This window comes from Miscanthus floridulus, chromosome 6 (assembly GCF_019320115.1).
Source record: "Miscanthus floridulus cultivar M001 chromosome 6, ASM1932011v1, whole genome shotgun sequence".
In the NCBI taxonomy this organism is placed as follows: domain Eukaryota; kingdom Viridiplantae; phylum Streptophyta; class Magnoliopsida; order Poales; family Poaceae; genus Miscanthus; species Miscanthus floridulus.
In genome coordinates, this window is record NC_089585.1 from 48,014,563 (window position 1) to 48,020,258 (window position 5,696).

Here is a 5,696-nt window from a genome sequence, read left to right on the forward strand (position 1 = left end):
AATGCATATTCATCTCCTTCATGGTATACATCTCTTTTTGTGTTTTCCTTTCTTCTCCTAGGTTTGATTTGTCACCATTTTATCGATGATAGCCGTAGCTCCATCGATGGTGAGGGAAAGGAAAGCACCTCCAGCAGCAGCATTGAGGTGGCCCCTAGACATGGGTATTAATCCATCATAAAAAATCTAGAGCACTAACCAATTTTCAACCCCGTGGTGCAGGCATGCTTGGATGTAGTCCTACAGCCTCTCCCATGCCTCGAGAATGCTTTCCATGGAGCATTGCTAGAAGTTTGAAATTCATCCCCTTAGGGTGTTGGTTTTGCCCATGGGGAAGAACTTAGTGAGGAACGCCGCGAAACATTTGTCCCACATCTTGACAGCTTCCTTTTCCTTATAAAACGACTGCTTTGCCTTCCCCAAGAGGGAGAAGGGAAACAAGCGGAGCCTGATGCTCTCAGGTGCGACGTCCTTGATGATGATCGTGTCGCACAACTTGAGGAAGTGTTGGAGATGCGTGTTTGCGTCCTTGCTAGGAAATCTATGAAATTGGTTCGCCTACACCATCGTGATGAGGCCGGTATGGAGCTCAAAGTTCCCCTCCCCAATATTGACAGCGAGCCCAATAGGCACGTTGGCAATAGTAGGGGTGGAGTAGTCGTGGAGTGTTTTGGCCATGCTTGGAGCAGCGGATGGTGCGGGGTTGACTAGTTTGTCTATCGATGGAGTGGCAGAAGAAGAAGCGGCATGGGACTGTTTCTTCCTTAGGAGTGCCTCTAGATTTGCGGTGTAGTTGTTCGGCAGATCGAAACCGGTCATACACTATCCTAGTTTTCATCCACAATAGGAGAAAATAAGCAAAGTTACCCTTCATAAACAATGGCTACCTTACATGCATATTATCATGAACATGTCCTACTAGATTCTTTAATCAATATGCCTTCCCCGGCAACGGCGCCAGAAATGCTTGTTGGTATTTCTTAACGTCACTACTAAGTATGGGGTTTGAATCCATCCTCAGCAATGGCACCAAAAATACCTTGTTGGTACTTCTTAGCAACATAACTAATGTGTAGCCATGCTACAAAGAAAAAGCCTTGATAGTTCCTTAATGATTTTAGATATTTATCCGTAACCGCATGGATCTATCATTGTAGCATTTCACTCAGAAGTATTCAGGGTATAGTTATTTATATTTTTCTCAAAGGAAGGCGTTTGATTAAGAGTCTAGTATGGATATGAACTTGAATAATAATGCTTGCAAGTACACCAATGCTTATAACAGGGGTACTTGCAAGATAGTGGACACACACTTGGCATTCCTCAAAGGATAAAATAGAAAAGAAAGGATAAAAGAATAATCCTAAGTCAAGCAAGCATTGGTCTAGTGTAGTCATACAAAGATTAGTTAATAATCATATAAATTACATAATTAGTTTTAGGGCTAAGTGTGAAGCAGGTTGGGAGGCCATCGAGTACTGGTCTGCCAGCAACCTCATATGACAATTTAGACTTGTACACCCTAAACGAACATGGGGATTACAAAGGATGGACATAGCTGTCACCACCTACCACCTAGCCGTCAATCAGGAGAGAAGGACAATGCATTCACCTATCTCTCCATACCCAAGCACCACACTTGCGTATATAGAAACTACCCAAATCCCCTCGAGTCCCCGACCCTACGGATTGACACAGTAAAGAACTTGGGCAGACCTGACGGCATGATGAACCGCCACCTCAACTTAGCTCTAATTCTGATTATATAAGTTATATAATTATTTAAGCATAAATTTAAGTGTGCTACTCTCATGACACATAAACTCTGCACTAGTTCATATATCAAGATCATAACACAATAACTATACTCTAGTTCATAAGTATGACTGTTGGTGTTTATTAACATGTCACTTGTTTGAGTACTTAGCCACCTATTGTAAACCTATACCTCCTAACTTTACTAGGTTATCATCCCTAGTGATGATGTCAGAGATATGTGTTGGTGCTACATAGCATTACTACTAGAATAACACTAAGCAGTTCTTTTATTAATTATGTGACTAGAGAGAATATATGTAAATCTATAAATGAAAAAGTATCCGCAAGCACACAGATAATATACCATTGTAGCATTTTACCCAGAGAGTATTTCAGGTATCGTTATTTATATTTTTACCACTAGGAAGGTCTAGCATGGACATGTATTGATAAGTTATACTATTGAAGGAGAAATAAACCATAGCCAATATTCTACTCACAACAGGGGTAAGTCATAAGATAAGAGATGTATAAATGATAAGTAATGAGAATAATAAATCACTCAGAGCACTCCTTTCTATAGCATTAGCATGGTCTGGTAGAATATTAGAGGAATAATTCCTAAGTCATTCTTAATTACAAGTCAAAGCATACATTTGATTAGTGCAATTACACCTAGTAATCAAGGCTAAGATCATCTTTATATCTACACATAAGGGATATTACTAAGGAAGATTGAGGGTAGAGCTCGTTCTACCTTCGTAATTGGACCATACGTGCACCTATATTCGGAGAGTGGACTACAAAGGACTCAATGGGAGTGTCACATCTGCGATCTACCACATGACCCTAGAATATAGGGTGTATCCATAGGTAAACAACGTATAAGCACCACACTTACACAATGTCGACCACCCACCCCGTGCACTTTAGAGTGAATGCTATACATACTTGTGCATAAACATAATGATAAACTAGCTATACTAAGTATAGAATCAAAGTAGACGATGAACATTATAACAAAGAACATGAATAAGATGAACACTAAGGTTGTCATATTAATTGTAACTAGCATGTAAAAATAATAGAGAAACAAAAGAGAGAGGGGTACAAAGTTTATACCAAACAACACTCTTGACAAGATCGGGAATCCAAGCTGAAGTACTGCTTGCCTCCCTCTAGATCTATCCTAACTAGATATGCTATGGAGGAGGAGCTCTAAGGAGATTAGAGTTTCTGTCTTCTCAAATGACTTGATGACTTATGATGCCTAGGGAGAGGCAGGGGCTAGATTATATAGCCCTAACAGGTCCAACAAGAGCCCTTGGATCAAAGTGACTTAAGCAATGGCCTAGATGCATCCTCAAAGGCGATGGGAAACCGACATAGCGACGAGGTTGATAGGTGGGGCCCATAGGGGCTAGGCGGCCCCACCTATCAGGGGGTGGCCCTCCACTTTAGTGACGTGGCTTTTGGACCCTTCTAGAGTCTTCCCACAGTAGGTACCATGGTGAAACTCCATATTTTCCTTTGATGATTAGGTCCTCCTTGGTGGTTTTCTGATTAAACCCTGCTAGGAAACACATATTCACCAAACCTTGTGGAATTTATTAGTTTAAACCCCTAAACCTTCATTGGTGATTATACTTATGCCCTTACTATAATAATAAAGTGAAGACATGACTTTGGAAGAACCCATATTGATATTCATACCAAGAATGTCTTCTTTCAAGGAGCCAAGCCCTCCAGGTGGCTTTGCCTTGCTCTAATAAAACTAAAAGGTAAAACTAAAGAGAGTAGAGAGTGAGGTGTTGCTCAATGTGGTGTGTTGAGAGAGGGGGTACCCCTCTATTTATATAGGAGCTAGGCGATGCTTGGAGGCTATTCTTGGTGCTCCCCTGGCTCCCACCGCCTTAGCATGGCTCCATGCCTCTGCCACAACAAGGGGTGACTGAGCTAGCGCTGGCAAGGGGTCGGCCGCCCCTAGGGTTTGGCTACCCCTTGACCATGGACACTCACTATCGCCTTTGCATGGTAGGCCATGGGCTAGTCATGGATCACTGCTCCATGGGTTTTTGCCCAATTGGAATTGAGTTGATGGGAGTCTCCCTTGTTCCTTTGCGCAAATTAGCGTCGGAAAGTGCCTTTTGGTGATTTATTCCGTGTATTGGTGTTTGTGACCTACAAAATAATGTTCTCCAAATACTTGTGGAACTTGGTTAATGGTAAATGCATATGTGTTTAAGATTGCTTATTTCTCCTCTTTTTGTGTCTTAATTGGTGGTCAGATTTGATCGGTAAAGACCGCCAACAACCTCCTTGCTTGTGTAGCATAGAAGTTGCTCTTTTGCGTAACTAATTTGGTTTGAGTAGCCTTATTAGTTACATTGCTTAGTTTGTGTAGCTAAGTTATCTGTGCTCTCTAATTTGACTTGTGTAGCCTTGTTATTGAGCATTGCTACTTAGCTTAGGAACTTTGTGCTTTTGCTTACTAGATTGTGTAGGAGCTCCCCCGGTGCTTGAAGTACTAGTTGCATAGGTTTGTGTGACCTTACTCTTGAATTGTTTAGATGAGCTCTAGCTAGCCTAGCACCTTTGTTGCCTAATTTGGAATCTTTCTAAGGTGCTTGAGAACTTAGATAGAGGGGTGTAGTCTCGGCTAGACCAATAGTTTTAATTCTGCATTTATCTCGGTTAGCCAGCGCGAATGATTTTAGAAAGGACTATTCAACCCCCTCTAGTTGGCCATCTCAACCCTATAGGGCTGGCACCGGAAGAGGTCTTGGTGGTTGGCCGGCAGTCCCCCCATCATTAGGGAGTTAGCGCTGGCACCCAGGGATTAGGAGGTCGCCTCCTTCACCGACTTCCACCGCCTAGGGCTTGGCCTCCCCCTACACCACTTCGCGTGTGGCCTCTTGTACTTCTATGTCTCTATCTTCATGACCTGACGCTAGAGGGGATCCTCTACATTGCAACCTTCATCACACTATGTGAGGTGTTCCTAGGGATCGAGCCCCACTTCGCCTATGGAGGTGGCTATTTCTGGTGGTCCCGTCGTTCCCTGGTGGGGCCTTTTCAGCGATTGGGGGTGCCTGGATCTAGGTGTGGCCACATGCTGCTGACTGATACCACACCCTCGCCCAGTTGCCAGGCTTTGATGCCAAAATGCGCTGCAGGGGGAGCTGATTCTACCTTCCCAACATGGTCCCAGTGCTCCCGTCCTTCTCAGAGGAGAGGCCAGGAGGCGCTGCTCTAGCTTCATGGTGGTGGTTCCCCTTAGCGGAGGAGGCCATGGATGTCCTCACCCTCCTAGAGGCTATTGAGGCCCTAAGGGCATAGGGGCTAACCGAGCCGGTGGTGGTGCGCATGTCCATCTATTGCTGGATTCTCCCATTGACGGAGAGGGCACACCCGCTGTGGCAGCACTAGGAGATCACCGACCTGATGATGAAGTTTTCTTATCCCATCTTGGAGGAGCTACTTAGGGTGCTGATGATCAGGGCTGTCAGTGTGAACTACCCAAGGCAGGCATTGGCCCCATCCTTTTCAACATCGAGCACCCCCTCTTACGGGCTATCCATTCGCCGAGGTGATCTCAAAGCCCCCCGCTGCCCCTTCTATAGTGGAGTGGGTGTGGATGGCTATGCCTCCAATGGGGACGTCGGACGCACTGGCGCTGGCGTTAAAGCCCAGCCTCGGTGGCAGCTCCAACACTAGCGGTGGCTCTGGCTCTAGCGGCCTATGTGGTGGAGGTCGGTAGAGGGTCATGGAGGCGCCAGAGGAGTCCCACCCAGCGGGATAGGTAAAGATCATTTTTGTTTCTCACCGTTAACATTGTCGCTTTTGACACTGGTGTTCACATCATGTGCAAGGGATTCCTAGGGAGGTCAGTCATCGAGGCTGGTTCCTCAAGCACTGATGAACGTCCCCAACGCCAG

General features: G+C 44.9%; 1 non-coding gene across 1 annotated transcript; it reads left to right on the plus strand.

The window, feature by feature from the left end:
- Window positions 1-208: 208 nt before the first annotated feature.
- On the plus strand, window positions 209-315 carry LOC136462070 (small nucleolar RNA R71). Its single transcript, XR_010760592.1, has one exon. It is a non-coding gene; the product is annotated as a small nucleolar RNA R71 (small nucleolar RNA).
- The last annotated feature ends 5,381 nt before the right edge of the window (window positions 316-5,696 follow it).